This window comes from Artemia sp. Qi Xiang Cuo, chromosome 3, assembly GCF_049724085.1.
Source record: "Artemia sp. Qi Xiang Cuo chromosome 3, ASM4972408v1, whole genome shotgun sequence".
Lineage (NCBI taxonomy): Eukaryota > Metazoa > Arthropoda > Branchiopoda > Anostraca > Artemiidae > Artemia > Artemia sp. Qi Xiang Cuo.
In genome coordinates this window covers 24,551,509-24,568,133 of record NC_142796.1, presented here as the reverse complement: position 1 = coordinate 24,568,133, position 16,625 = coordinate 24,551,509, and the positions used below count along the sequence as shown (strand labels likewise).

The following is a 16,625-nucleotide window of genomic DNA, read 5'->3' as shown; positions in this document are numbered from 1 at the left end:
TCTCTACAATAGGGCTCTTTGATATGCTGAATATGATGGCGTGATTTTCATTAAGGTTCTATGGCTTTTAGGGGGTCTTTCTCCCTTTTTTTGAAAATCAGCCAAATTTTCTCAGGCGCGTAACTTTTGATGGGTAGTACTAAACTTGATGAAAGTTATATATTTGAAATGAGCATTGAAATCTGATTCTATTGACGTATCTATTGGTATCAAAAACCCGTTTTCTAGAGTTTCGGTTACCATTGAGCCGGGTCGCTCCTTACTTACAGTTCGTTACCACGAACTGTTTGATGTACTATCACTTCTAAGTTTCAAGTTGTTCAAAAAAGTTTTTGCTTTTATTTGTCCTGATTTAGGGGAACCAATATTTTTTCCTTTTTTTCTTCATTTAGGTTCCCTTAGTCCAAGAACTTCAGACTACCAAGAGAACAATTCTCAAAAATTTTGAACAAACCTGGAGCAAACATACCCATTTTTAAACTATAAAATCTATCTGCAAACAATTTACAATTTTAGTCGTTTATGGGTCTTCCTCTAGTGGCTGTGGGGGTGTTTTCATCGCCACAAGACTTATTGGACCTTTTCACTACTAAGAATGAGCAAAACGTTATAATATGTCCCTATATTTTTTTTATAGGAACGAAAATAATACATAAGAAGGGACCCTAGTATATACAAATCGGTCAAAAATGGTTTGTAATTTGGTTTTGTATTTGAAGAACAAAAGACAACTGAAAAACTATCAACCAAATACTGAATTTCACTTCAGATATAAGTTTTTCCTTTTTCCTCTTTTTTTTTTAGAAAAGGCAGTCAGAAAATACTGACACGTCTTCCCCAAAATTTCCATTACAAGGGGGTGGGGAAAGAGAACATCTCTTAGACGGGGGCTTTACTCTATTTGTCTCAATTCTTATGTAGTTATGATGAGTTGAGCTTTATATTATTATGATGCCGTCGGAAAAAAAACTTATTGAATTTCGCTTATTTAATCGATATGTGCATTTAACCTTCTTAGATAAACAATGGAACACACCTTTAAAGATTTGATTAAAAAACTTTTTCCATAAAAGAAGTTTTTCAAAGAAAAGCAAAGACCTACATTAAACCAAAGATGGCAGAAATAAAGTCAATTAACTTTTCAAGCGTAAAACATACCATAAATCACCATTAATAAATGAATGAAACCCAAAAGGAACAGAAATTACTATAAACAACTGGGTCAAACTAAATGATCAGAAACTAAGAGAAGTAAGGATGATGCCCTAACCACATACTCTTGGCATGTTTCGATTTAGTTACCTATCCTCTTCAACATTCCATGAAAGTTTCACATTAATACCCCTAGCTTAAGTAGAAGTAATAACCATAGCAGTAGTAATAGCAGTCATAGTGGTAACATGCACGTAGTGTGCTTTGGTTAGTTCAAAATCTCCCTCTACGTGCATTAAAATTTTCAACTTAATACTCTAAGCCGTTCCTAAGATAATGCTTATGTGCCCCTTCGACACCCTGCATGATGAGTTTTGATCCCGTTCCGTTGAAACACTTCCTAAACATTCCCTGAAAGTTTCACCTTAATATCATTAGCCTCAGTAGTAGTAGTAGTTGTTGTAGTAGATGTATGTATAAAGCGATTTTTGGTTTAGTTCTCAATTCCCTCAATGAACACTGAAAGTTTTTACGTAATACCCCAAACAGTTCCTGGGACATTGTTGATGTATCTTGTATCTTTTAGACAACCTGCGTGCATATAATGTGTTTTTGATTTAGTTCAACATCCTCTCAAAATTCCCTGACATTTTGACCTTAATACCCTAACATTTAATAGTAGTAGTAGAAGAAGTAACATTAGTAGCACTCAAATACTACCCTGTAAGTTTCAACGTCATACATCAAGCCGTTCCTAAGATGTTGCTGATACACCCCTTTGACAACCAGCATGCACATAGTAGGTTTTGATTTAGTTCAACTTCGCCCTCAATATTCTCTTAAATTTTAACCTTCTTACCCTTAGTCTTAGTGATAGTAGCATTAGCAGCAGTAGTAGCAGTAGTAGTATACACATATATTGCCTTTTGGTCATTTGGACATCCCTCTCATCATGCCTGTAAGTTTCAACTTAATACTCTAAGCTGTTTCTAAGATATTGCTTTTTACACCCTTTGGACAACAAGATCAACTTCCCCCTCAACATTCCCTGAAATTTTCACTTTAATACTCTTAGTGTTAGTACTAGTCACAATAGAATCAGTAGATGTAGTAATAGTAGGTTCAGTGGTAGTAGAAGTTGTTTTAGTAGTAGCGTGCATATATATGCCCTCTCATCAATTAATTGCCCCTCTCATCATTCCTTGAAAGTTTCAAACTTAATCCTCTAAGCCATTTCGGAGATACGTCCTTTTGGCAACCTACCTGCAAAACCTCTCAAGGGGGGTGGGGTGGCAACCAGGGCAACTGCCCCAGGTGCTGTGGTTGGGAGCTACCACTTTGATCAATTTTTCACTTTGTTATGCCTTTTTTTGCTTATATTTGAGTTGGGAGGGGCTGCTGTGATTAATTTTGACCCGGACACCCACTACCCTAGCAACGGCCCTGCCTGCATACATTGAGTGTGTTTTGGTTTACTTCAAGTTACCTTAATATTCTCTGAAATGTTTACCTTCATATCCCTAGCCTTAGTAGTAATAGGAGTCGTAATAATTGTCGTAGAAGTAGGTCCAATAAGTCTTCTGGCGATGAAAACACCCCCACAGCCACAAGAGGAAGACCCATAAACGACTAAAATTGTAAATTGTTTGCAGATAGATTTTATAGTTTTTTTATATTGTTTTTTTTTAGATTTTTATTTTTTTATTTTCCGTTGGTGGCCCCCCTTGATTATTTTCTGAGTGCACCACTGGTACTGATGATGATAATTGAGACTCCACCCTCCGCTAGAAAAAGTCAGTAGGTCCTCATCCCCAAAAGAGATGACTAAGGCACTACCTTAATGTTCCCGCAATGTTTAACTCAGTTTGTCAAATTTTTTACACCTTCAAGGAAATTTTCGACCAAAATTAGTCTATAAGAGTGTATTGGCTCCCAGATAACAAATCCGTGCGCAATATTGAAATTTAAACATGTAAATCAAGATAGATCAAGTATATAAGAGGCAACGCTGTAGCGTTGCCTATAGTAAAGGCCATACGGCTCCAATGTTTTATTATTTATTTATTTTTTTTCCCAGAGGCACTTCTTATGGAAGGGGTTGTCGTAGAAGCTTAAAAGTGGGCTCATTCGGTTGTAAATCGAGCGCTATTGTGCCATTTATAGTAGACGACAGTTATCGTAGGGCAACTAGCCCCCCCCCCCCCATGTTCATCATTCCCCCACACACCTACAGTCAAAATTTCGGGATAACCATTTAGCTTGACATGATTGATTTCAATTCATTCAATATGTTTTTTAGGAGAATACTCCCTCAAAGCCCTCAGGACAAGGGTTTTAATTTATGCCCTGGGGACATATAAGGTTTTTTATAGAAGACGCTGGCGTAGAAACTTCACAACATATTCGTTCGATTGAAAATTAAAGGGCTAGTGCCCTTTTTAATAGTCGAAAGTGATTAGGGTTTAACTAGCCCCCGTGCCCCCCCCCACGCCCATCATTTCCCCAAACGCATCCAATCACAATTTTCAGATACCCATTTTGTTCAGCATATTTTAATTCCGAAGGGAAAAAATGTTTTTCAGGAGGAAGCTCCCCCACAACCAGCGGGGCAAGAGGTTTAAGTTATGCCCTGGTGGCATATAAGGTTTTTATAAAAGGAGTTGTCTTAGAAACTTCAAATAAGGGTCATTCGACTGGAAATTCAAAGGGATAGTGCCCTTTTTCATAGTCGAAAGTGATTGGAGGGCAAATAGCCCCCCCCCCCACCGCCCATCATTCCCCCAAACACATCCAATCAAAATTTTGAGATAGCCATTTTGTTCAGCGTAGTTGATTTTCCGATAGAAAACATGTTTTTGAGGAGGACAATCCCCCAAAACCCTCAGGGCAAGGGTTTTAAGTTATGCCCTGGGGGATATAAGATTTTATAGAAGGCGTTGTCGTAGAAACTTCAAAAAGGCTCATTTGATTGGAAATTCAAAGGGATAGTGCCTTTTTAATAGTCAAAAGTGATTGGAGGGCAACTAGCCCCCCCCCCCTACGCCCATCATTCCCCCAAACACATCCAATCAAAATTTTGAGATAGCCATTTTTGTTCATTGTAGTTGATTTCCAGATTGAAAATATATTTTCGAGAAGGACACTCCCCCACAACCCTCAGGGCAAGGGTTTTAAGTTATGCCCTGGGGGCATAAAAGTTTTTTTTAGAAGGCGTTGTCGTAGAACCTTCAAAACAGTCTCATTCGATTGGAAATTTAAGAGCTAGTGCCCTTTTTAATAGTCGAAAGTGATTGGAGGGCCACTAGCCCCCCCCCCCGCCCATCATTTCCCCAAACACATCCAATCAAACTTTTGAGATAGCCATTTTGTTCAGTGTAGTTGATTTCCAGATAGAAAATATGTTTTTGAGGAGGACACTCCCTCACAACCCTCAGGGCAAGAGTTTCAAGTTATGGCCTGGGGGCATATAAGGTTTTTATAGAAGGCGTTGTCGTAGAAAACTTCAAAACAGGCACATTCAATTGGAAATTCAAAGGGCTAGTGCCCTTTTTAATAGTCGAAATTGATTGGACGGCAACTAGCCCCCCCCCCCCTACGCCCATCATTCCCCCAAACACATCCAATCAAAATTTTGAGATAGCCGTTTTTGTTCAGAGTAGTTGATTTCCAGATTGAAAATTTATTTTTGAGGAGGACACTCCCCCACAACCCTCAGGGCAAGGGTTTTAAGTTATGCCCTGGGGGCATAAAAGGTTTTTTTAGAAGGCGATGTCGTAGAAACTTCAAAACAGTCTCATTCGATCGGAAATTTAAGGGCTAGTGCCCTTTTTAATAGTCGAAAGTGATACGAAGGCAACTAGCCCCCCCACGCCCATCATTTCCCCAAACACATCCAATCAAACTTTTAAGATAGCCATTTTGTTCAGTGTAGATAAATTCCAGATAGAAAATATGTTTTTGAGGACGACACTCCCCCTTAACACTCAGGGCAAGAGTTTCCAGTTATGCCCTGGGGGCATATAAGGTTTTTTATTGAAGGCGTTGTCGTAGAAAATTTCAAAAAAGCACATTCAATTGGAAATTCAAAGGGCTAGTGCCCTTTTTAATAGTCGAAAGTGATTGGAGGGCAACTAGCCCCCCCCAAGCCCATCATTCCCCCAAACACATCCAATCAAAATTTTGAGATAGCCATTTTGTTCAGCGTATTTGATTTTCAAATAGAAAACATGTTTTTGAGGAGGACAATCCCCCAAAACCCTCAGGGCCAGGGTTTAAAGTTATGCTCTGGGAGCATGTAAGGTTTTTATAGAAGGAATTGTCATAGAAACTTCAAAAAAGACTCATTCGATTAGAAATTCAAAGGGATAGTGCCCTTTTTAATAGTCAAAAGCGATTGGAGGGCAACTAGCCCCCCCCCCACGCCCATCATTCCCCCATACACATTCAATCAAAATTTTGAGATAGCCATTTTTGTTCAGCGTAGTTGATTTCCAGATTGAAAACATATTTTTGAGGAGGACACTCCCCAACCACCCTCAGGGCAAGGGTTTTAAGTTATGCCCTGGGGGAATATAAGGTTTTTATAGAAGGCGTTGTCGTAGAAACTTCAAAACAGGCTCATTTGACTGAAAATTCAAAGGGCTGGTGCCCTTCTTAATAGTCGAAAATGATTGGAGGGCAACTATCCCCCCCACGCCCATCATTTCCCCAGTCACCTCCAATCAAAATTTTGAGATAGCCCTATGGTTCAACGTAGGTGATTTCCAAATAGAAAATATGTTTTTGAGGAGGACACTCCCCCAAAACCCTCAGGGCAAGGGTTTTAAAGTTATGCCCTGGGGGCATATAAGGTTTTTATAGAAGGCGGTGTCGTAGAAACTTCAAAAAAGGCTCATTCGATTGGAAATTTGATTCGAAAGTGATTGGAAGGCGAGTATCCCCCCTCTCAAGCTCACCATTTCTCCAAACACATCCAATCAAAATTTTTAGCTAACCATTTTGTTCAACGTAGTTGATAGTTCTGGAAATTAGGTCTTTGAGAATGACAACTCCCCCCCCCCCTCCCTCTCCATAGCCTGCAAGGCAATGGTTGTAAGTTGTACCTCGGGGGCATAACTTACAACCTTGGGTTGTTTTTTTTTTCTTTATAGAAAATGCTGTCATAGAAACTTCAAAAAGCGCCAATGACGCAGTAGGTTTTAGGCTTCTGCAGTGAGACAATACCCAAACTCTTGTTTGTAGTTATTTTTATTCGATTGAAACTTGATTTGCATATTCAATTTAAGTTTCACTCGTTATAAGATTTATTTACCCATTTGCATTAATATATATTGTATGTTTGTTCGCATTGATTGTTTATTTAATTTCTGTTCGTTTTAAGTTTCGTTTATACTTTAATAGGAAAATATTTTTTTTGTTTTAAGCTTGATTTTCACATTAAATCCTTTAAGCATTGCTCGCTTTAAGATCTATTTATTCATTTATATTATTACTTGTTGTATGTTTTTTCCTATGATTGTTTATTCAATTTCTGCTCGTTTTGGGTTTCATTTATTCTTTAATAGTAATTTCTGGTCGTTTTGAGTCTGTACTTTAAAAGGTATTTGTATCTTCTGAGCTTAAGTTTAAAATGGCCTTTACTTTTCGTTGAAAAACTTATTTTTCGGAAAGCTTTTTTTAATTAATGTTTCACAAATGGTGATTATTTGCCACCTTTATGTTTAATGGGCATTTCCCACCCTCCCATTTGCCCATTATGTTTAAAAACTAAATGTTGCCTCAAGATTAAATCAAAATGCACTGTGAGAATGCCAATTCCCAATAAGGCATCTCAGCAGTATTCCAAGAACGACTGAGGGTATTATGTTCAAACTTTCGAGGTAACTTCTGCTCTTAAAATTTAAACAAACCAAAATAGTGTAAGTGTATCAAAGCTATCAAAGAAAGTAAACAGATTTTTTTGCGAATGGCATCTAGTTTTCCATTTCAGGGCAACTAGAGGAGGCATGAAACTAAGTTAAACAGTACTATTTGTGTCCAGATTTTTAAAATGGTGTATGTTGTTAAACATTGCTGAAAATCTTTCTCCAGCATACAAATAGCAGGCCAAACTATAAAGTCTTAAAAAACGAAAAGATCTAAAGCGTTATTTTCTTTTTCCCTGAAAAGACTATGTCAATATAAAACGAACAGAAATTAATTAAAAATCTTTTTCCACAAAATAAGTTTTTCAAAGAAAAGTAAAGAACTCTATTAAACAAAAAATGAGCAAAGATAAAATAAAATAATCTACCAAGCTCGAAATTACCATCAGCATCGATAAATAAATGAAACCCAAAACGAACAGAAATTAAAATAAATAACCGGGTCAAACTCAAAACGAGCAGAAATTAACATAAATTGGGCGCAAAATCCCTCTGCCTTCCCAAGACCAGAACAAAATTTGCACTTTACTGCAAAAAATATAAATTTTTTTACTTTTATAACTTTAATAAATCAAATAATTTTAACATTTTGATTACTAAATATCAGTATATGTATATTAAACTGACAATACACATTCATTTGTATTTTTTTTCAGTAAAGTGCAAATTTTATTCTGGCCTTGGGAAGGCATAGGGGTTTTGCGCCCAAATTGTGTTAATTTCTGCTCGTTTTGAGTTTGACTCGGTTATTTATTTTAATTTCTGTTCGTTTTGGGTTTCATTTATTTATCGATGCTGATTTGTGGTAGTTTCGAGCTTGGTAGATTATATTATTTGATTTTTGCTCATTTTTTGTTTAATGGAGTTCTTTACTTTTTTTTGAAAAACTTATTTTGCGGAATTTTTTTTTTTTAATTAATCTGTTGGAAAGAGCATAGAAAAAAGCATGAAGTAATCATCCTAGCTAAAGTGTAGGAAAATGTAACCATATACCCGAATTTATCGTCACCCTTACCAAGTTTGTGAAATGTGTTAACTACAATGTTTGGGGGGTAGTTGTGTATTATACGCCAAATACTCAAGTTTACACTGGGTAAAACTCGAGAACAAACCGGTTTCTTCGTTAATTTCTTTCAGCTTAGCGTGACAAAAAGACAAATGACAGAATAGACGGGAAATATATTATTTGGGCTATGTATTGGCACATTAGGGGGGGGGGGGTAAAGTATTTGAACAGTTTGAAGATAGATAACAATTCTTACTTTATAATATGCAAAATAATTACACCTAAAAGACTGAGAGATGCCGTAGACAAAGTTTTAAGAGAAGAGCAGTGCGGTTTTAGAAAAGGTAGAGGATGTGTCGACCAAATTTTCACTCTTAGGCTAATAATTGAGAAGTGCCTGAGTTTTCAAACACCTTTGGTCCTCAGTTTTATAGATGATGAGCAAGCGTTCGATTCTGTTGACAGAAGAGCTTTAGTAAAGGTTCTAGCCTTGTATGGTATACCAAACAAATACAATAAAGTGATTAATGCCATGTACGAAAATAATACTGCTGCGGTTAAGGTAGGAAATAAGGTTTGCAGCAGGTTTTGTATTAAATCAGGAGTTAAGCAGGGTTGTGTTTTATCCCCCTTTATATGGATTATTTTGATGGACATTGTCTTAAGGAGCACAGGAAAGGCAATGGGTGACCACGGAATCAAATGGGGAGGAAAAAGTCTCCTGGACTTAGATTATGCTGATGATTTAAGCATCCTAGATGAAAGTGTGAGCAAAATGAATGAAGTTGTAGAGGTTTTGCGAGTTCAGGGTGCTAGAAGGCTAGGAATAAGTGAAGATGAAAAGGTGACGTTGGGTAATGAAAAGATTAATCAGGTGGGCAGCTTCACTTACCTTTGTAGCATTATTAGTAGAGATGGTGGGAGCAGTGAAGATGTTAAAAATAAAATAGCCAAGGCTCAGGGTGTTTTTTCACAGTTAAAAAAAGTCTGGAAGAATAGGAAGATAAGTCTGCAAACCAAGATTAGAATATTAGAAGCTACATTGATGACAGTGGTCAAATATGGCTTTGAAGCATGGACGCTCCGAAAAGCGGATGAAGATTTGCTAGTTGTTTTCCAGAGAAATTGCTTAAGGATTGTTCTGGGTACCCGGTTGACTAACCGTATTTCAAACAATAGGCTATACGAAAAATGTGGTTCAATACCGCCCTCTAGGGCTATAATGAAAGAAAGCCTGAGGTGGGTAGGGCACGTTGTGCGGATGAAGGATGACGGATTGCCGAAGATTGATCTTTTCGGCCAACTATCTAGGGCTAAATGAAAAGCAGGTCGTCCTCGTCTAGGGTGGGATGACGTCATAAAGAAAGATTTAATGGAAATGGGAACTTCGCGGGCGGGTGTAAAAAGGGAGGCTTTGAATAGATTGGGATGGAGGAGGAGCGTGCGTAGCTGTGTTGGCCTCAGACGGCTTGGTGCTCCGGTGAGTTGTTAGTAGTAATTGAGTTGTTAGTAGTAAAACCTTTTGCATACAGACCCCCTATGCTTTACTCCCCCCTGCTAATGTACAAATATATAACCTAAATTTGTTTCTTAACTATTATGTTTTCATCATATTTTGTGATATTTCATTACGATTGAGGGTCAAAGAAACAGGTTCTAATTAAATGAAGCACTTGAGTGTTCGACGTATAATACACAAGTAGCCTACCTTTCTGAGTAAAAGTCTAGAGTGAGGGCTCCTCCTTATGTGCAAAGAGATTGCCTAATTTATTATTTTCCATGCATTCTTCCAATGCATCTCTCTTGTTTCAAACCGTGTACCCGTAAAATGAATCAACTCTGACAAAACAAGAACCGGAAAACAAGAGCAACAGGTGGTGGAATGCAAGGGAAATGTATATCCAATCTTATAGTACAGGCAAACTAGCCAAAAATACGGCTAGTTTAATATTGACCCCAAACAAATTGCAACAGAAATTATTTTTATACCATGTTGTAGAGAACAAAAAGCTCAACAGCATACCCAAAGTTGCACACTCTAGGTCGACGCAAAACTAGTTTTTTTTTTTTTTTTTTTTTTTGCTTTTCGTGTAAATTTTTTCAGTTTTTTCTAAAAAAAACTAACTGTCGGTACATGTCCGTTTTTTTGTATATGAAGTACCGTCCCCATGTAAAATGAAGAGCTGAGCCTGAAAATGAAAGCAAATTTGATGTACAATGTATAAGAAAAAGTTGCATAATCATCAATATCTCATTTTACCCTTCTCAACGTTATGATCTCTTTTTCACCATACTATCAGAAGGCAAATATTCTGACATAAAATGATGAGTTGAGCCCAAAAACCAAATTACCCTGATGTAGTGCCTACTAGAAAACCCGTTTCATATTAATCAATATGCACCTTTTTATTTTCATTTGACATGTTTCTTTCAGCATTTATTGTCCACCAATTCGTCGATTGTTGGAAAAAAAGTGGGTTGATAAATTATTGTTGGCTCCTTTAGAAGACCAGTTAACGCACACAAGGCAGCTACACCACTTTCATTACCCCAGGCAATACGTGGCCATTTTCTGGTTGACGTTGCGCTACATGCAATTCTTCTTTCCGAGGTCTTTCTCGAAGAAAGTTCTAGTGTTGCTGAATCAATTCTACCGCCTGAAGAAATATTGGAACTCAGAAACCTGTACACAAAGCTTATGAACAACAAAGCGGCCGTTGCAGATATAGAAGGAAACCCTTACCAGGAAGAATAGTGGGATTCATCGATAAGAAGAGACTGGAACGGTTTCAGTACAGAACTTTTAGACGGTGGTTCCAATACTCCGATATGGTAATCGTACTGCGAAATTTATTCACAGCCGAACGATCTGGGTCATGAGATCTCCACTTAAAATCCACCTCTGACATGCTACCTTATCTAGCGGCATCTGGGCACAACAATTACACAAAATCCTGCCAGCTTTACCTCCAGCGAATGGTCAAGCTCCAAGAAACCCATCTGGCATTTATCAAGCCTTCCAGAATGGGATGCATGTGATCATACGTTCTGATAGATTCTGGGCTAGGCTCTCCACGGATCATGTCATTGAGCAGGAGCTCATGCGTTGTCTCAAAACGACTGGGGGCCTTACCGATGGAAGTGGCATAACAGAGATTCAAAGGTCTTGATGAGTTCTGTCTCGACCAGTCTGCTCTGCACTAAATCTTCTGACGGAGGGTATGTCACAGGTTTTCTAAGAAACTAGTAAATCACATAAGGAAACGTCCGAGCCGAGGCAGCTAAGAGACTGTAAAGACACCCAGATTGTTATCGATTTCCAAGGAAAAGGATTACCTTTTAATGGGGATCTTCAACTAAGAAATATCACCGACGGTCTGACGGTCCAACAAATCTACCAACGTTGATTCTGCTAGAGATTTGGGCCTAAAAATCATTAACTCCATGTCTGGAAACCTGGTCACTGATTTTGTGTTTCCACGAAAACAACCGGCAGTTCAAGTTACTACAAAGCAGAATCCAGGTGAAGACTGCAAAAGACTCGACCCCACTTTCCTTTGTCAGAGGTTCATCACACTAGCAAAGAGGATTAATCTCACGGAATCTGATTACTTTCAACACGAACTGTGTTCCTAACCGGCATCACTTTTTGGCAGTTCTTGCATGCTCTGGTCTCCGAACAAGCTAGAGTTTGGTAAGGCTATAGCACAGGCTTGCAATCTTGAAGAGCGCTCTACTCCTATTCCCAAAGGCATTCGATATATCATCAATGGTGGAGCTCTACTGCACAGAATTCCATGGGCCAAAAACGAACGATACTCAGAAATCCTTGACCATTATGCTACTTACGAGACCCAAAAGCATCCATCTGCAACTATTGTGCTCGACGGCTACGATGGAAGGGCTGCTATAAAAGATATGGCCCAGTCGAAGAGAAGTCGCATAATCGGCCGTGAGATCTTCTTCACAGCAGATATGCAGCTGAAGGTAAAAAAGGATGAGTTCTTGTCAAAAATAAGGCCAGGTTTATCTGCGCGTTGGCTATTTATTTCTGATCAAAGGGCTTCGTCGTAGTCGAGGCACCAGGTGATGCAGATGTCCCAATTGCGCAAGCTGCTGTTGATTCTTCCCGGTATTACGCCACTGCCGTCATTGGAGATGATACTTATCTTTTGGTTCTATTGTGTTATCACGAAGACCAATCAAGCAAGAAACTACTCTTTGCACATGAGCCAAAGTAAAACAAAGCTCCTCGAATAAAAAATATCTGTTAGTTCAAAGTGAAGCTAGGCCTAGAGCCATGCAACCAGATTCTGTTTGCTTTTATCATCTTATCCTGTGGTTTTAATCCACAGATCTACAGTGTGGGAAAAGGCCTTGCTCTGAAGAAGCTAATGGCAAATGCCGATCTTCATACATCAGCTGCAGTTTTCATGCTGAAGTCAGCTTCGAAGGAGGAAGTAAGCGATGCTGGAGAAGACGCTCTGCTCATGATATATGGCTCATCAAAAGGAGGAAATCTGAATGATCTCCGCAGGGAAGTTTTTACAAAGAATGTGACTACTGCTAGCACGTTCGTCCACCCAGAACAGTTACTACCAACTTCTGATGCGGTTAAATTCCACAGTTACAGGGTTTTCTATGAAGTTCAGGTATGGAGTGGAGATCCTGATGCTGAACTTAAAGCCAAGGAATGGGGTTGGAAAAATAAAGATGACTTCTTGTATTCACTGAATACTGTCGTCCTACCAGCACCGCGTATGCTTCTGAAAATTGTAAAGTGGTTCTTTCAACTGAAATGTTGCTCAGCGAGATGTAGCTGCTCTAAAAACGGCTTATCTTGCACTGCACGTGTAAAATGTGTAAAGGGACAGCATTTTATAACTCTACAAGATCGAAAGCTATAACGATGAGGAGAAGGTCGAACCTTACATATCTGAATCTAAAGAATAAGCTGTGAATACTAGTCGGAGTCTGATTCTGTCTTTCGAATGTTCATGAAGTTTATCTGATTATTTTATCAGTTGTGAAGACTACTCAGTGCGTTGATAATAGTTTATTCTAAGAGGGATTTTAAATGTCGGCCGCTGAAAACTAGTTTCATGGATGATTTCCCTTTGATAATATTTTTCATGTTCTAATTAACATCTTGCAATCACTTGTTTTAGGCCGACCCATCAGGTGATGGAGCCAGCGACGATTAGATTCAGGCTAACTAATTATTAGATCTCAAAACCGATAATTTAGGCAGCAAAAGATGGTCTGGTAAAAAAAAGGGGGGTCACGACGACGAGAAGCGTAAAAATTTCATATTGATGATTATTAAACTGTTTTTTTACGCCGTACACCAAATTTGACTCCATTTTCGCACTCATCTCGTCTTTTTACATGGGAATAATAATTCAATTCAAGAAAAACGGACAATTACGGGAACTTAATTTTTTGTTAAGAAAGCGACAAAACTGAACTAGGCCTATACGAACACAAAAAAACTAGTTTTGCGTCGACCTAGAATGTGCAACTTTGGATATGTTGTTCAGCTTTTTTTCTCTACAAAATGGTGGAAAAATCATTTCTGTTGCAATTTGTTGGGGGTCAAACTCTAGTTTGCCTGTACTATTTGGCTAATAGCGGCTTGTTAAAAGCACAGTTTATATAATTATCTAAACTGTGATAATTATATAAACTGTGGTTAAAAGCGACAAAAAATTCGTATGGCAGTAGATGAAGGCCAGATCTAGAAGTAACTAGACTAGAGAAAATTGGGTAACGTTCTAAATACTACTGGTATGAATAGAAAGCAACACTTAACCTAGCCTAATACGAGTGAAAATAAAATCAAATGTAATTCAAGTGCAAAACGACTATAAATCATTATTCATGACAATAAAGAGGACAGTAAAAAACAAAAAGTGGTGATATTCTAGTTTATCACCTTTTCGTTATCTTGGAAAGTGGGTGGTTTATGAATATGAAACTTTCAGGGATGGATCTACAGAATTAAGTATGTCGCGGGAAGGTATTAAAGTGTAAATTTGTGCTTACCTCAAAAAATTTGATTCTTGTTTATTATAGTATATTCCATATAAATTTCTATTATATTGTAATTCCCTTTAACTTCTTATACACAACTTCCTTATGGTTTATTAAAACCGGGTTTGAAACTTTCAACTAATCTAGAACATTACCGAATTTTAAAAGATGCGTTCTTATGAAAAAAAGCTTAAGGAATACCTCATTTGCCTCCTCGATAACGCCGTACAAAAACGTATCCTATCTATCCAGTTTTTGTCAATACTACTTTAGTTGAGTAGCCTTAGTTAATAACTAAACTGAATGGAAACATCACTGGATAGTTTCATATTCAAATATGATTACGTAGCAATCCGCATGCGTCATTCGGCCTACTAACCAGTTAAAAATGAAAAAAATAATATTTGATTGGACCGAGATTTTGCGAAAACAGAATGTTGTAACAGAATTTCGTAAAGTTGTCATATTCTCGATTAATTTGATAGTTATTAGATGAATACCTGCTTTCTAGAGCTGTAATGAAAAAAAAGTTGAGATAGCTAGGGCGCGTTCTGCGAATGAAGGATGACAGATTGACAAAGATTGTCCTTTTCGCCCAACCGCCTAGGGCTAAATGGGAAGCAGGTCGTCCTCGGCTGGGATGAGAGGATGTCGTAATGAAAGATTTAAGGGAAATGACAACTTCCTGGGAGGGCGGAAAGAGGAAGAGTTTAAATAGATTAGGATGGAGGAGGGGCGGGAGTAGCTGTGTTGGCATTAGGCCAGGTTGGTGCTGCGGTAAGTTGTTAGTAATATTAGTATTAGATAAATATATCATTCTGTGCGTCTTTAACCGTTCTTTTCAAATACGCTAATCGTTACCCTCGCAATCCCTTGTTTGTTTATTGTTACCCTTGTGTGTTTTTTATTCTTTACCCTTGTTTGTCTGTTTGGTACTGGTGTATTATATGGTCACTTCGGTCACATATGGAAACCCTATGATTTCTAAAAGCCAGAATATAATTTGTATTTTGCTGAAAAAAAATTCAAATGAATTTACTAAAAAAATGTGCATTGTAAAATTTAATATGCATATGCTGATATTTATTCCTTAAAATCCCAATTAATTTTTGTTTTTTAAAGTTATAAGTGAAAAAATTTAAAAGAATTATTTTTCAGTAAAGTACTAATTATATTCTGGCTTTTAGAGAGCATAGGGTTTAGAACCCTACTCAGATTAATTTCTGCTCGTTTTGAGTTTGACTTATTTAATTTCTGTTTGTTTTGGGTTTCATATTTATTGATGCTGATTTGTGGTAGTTGTATGCTTGGTAGATTATTTGATTCTATTTTTTTCATTTTTGGTTTAATGGAGTTCTTTACTTTTTTTTTGAAAAACTTATTTTGTGCAAAAAGTTTTTTTTATTAATTTCTGTTCGTTTTATATTGACACAGTTCGTTATATTGACACAGTCTTTTTCAGGAAGAAAGACTAAGCCTCTACTGAAGTTAAACAACCATTCCTTCCATAAAAGCTTTAATACTCCCTGGGCATAACTTACAACCCTTACCCCTAAACTCTGGGGTTTGTTTCAACCCCAAAAGCCTTGTTATATGATATTTAGACTATTTTGAATAGAATGGCTATCTCAAAATTTCTATTAGACGCATTTCGGGACAATATGACGTGTGTGTAGGGGTGAGAGGATAGCTGCCCTCTGATCCCGTTGACTCTTAAAAAGAGCTCTAGAGCGTCTGATTACCAATCCGGTGAGCCCCATTTGAAGTTTATGTGACCACACTTTCTATAAAAACCCTATATGTCCCCAGGGCATAACTTACAACCCTTGCCCTGAGGGCTGGATCAATTTGTTATCCTCAAAGACATAATTTTCAGACCTTTCTGATATGCTTAACAAAATGGTTATATTAAAATTTGATTTGAAATGTTTGGGGAAATGATAGGCGTGGAGGGAGACATTTGGCCTCTGATCACTTTAGACCAATAAAAAAGGCAATAGTCCTCTCAATTTTCATTCGAATAAGCCCTTTTTGAAGTTTCTGCAACAAAACTTTCTATAAAAACGTTATATGCCCCAAGGGCATAACTTACGACCCTTGTTATGAGAGCTATGGGGGGAGGGTTGTCATCCTCAAAGACATAATTTCCAAATTTCTCAACCACGTTGAACAAAATAGCCATATCAAAATGTTGATCAGAAATATTTGGGGAAATGATGGGTGTTGGGGGGGGGGGAGGGAGGCTATTCTCCTTCTGATTTTTTTCGTCTATTAAAAAGGGCAATAACCGTCTCAATTTCCCATCGAAAGAGCCTCTTTTGAAGTTTTTAAGACAACACTTTCCATATATATGCCCCCGGGGCATAACTTACAACCTTAGCCCTAAGGGCTGTTGGGGGTTATAATACTCAAAAACATAATTTCCGTATTATTTTTTCCGTACTATTCGTATCGCAGTAGGACCCTTCAACTACGTTCAAAAAAATTACTTTATCAAAATGTTGATCGGA

The 16,625-nt window shown here is 37.7% G+C and overlaps 1 protein-coding gene across 1 annotated transcript in view; it reads right to left on the bottom strand.

Annotated features, from left to right (window-relative positions):
• The window catches only part of LOC148953904 (sodium/calcium exchanger 1-like), a 177,581-nt gene extending 163,183 nt beyond the window's left edge, over window positions 1-14,398 (bottom strand). The window contains exon 1 of the mRNA XM_089086009.1: window positions 14,317-14,398. The gene's annotated coding sequence lies outside the window, so the exon portion shown is untranslated. The remainder of the gene's footprint in view (window positions 1-14,316) is intronic.
• Window positions 14,399-16,625: the final 2,227 nt, after the last annotated feature.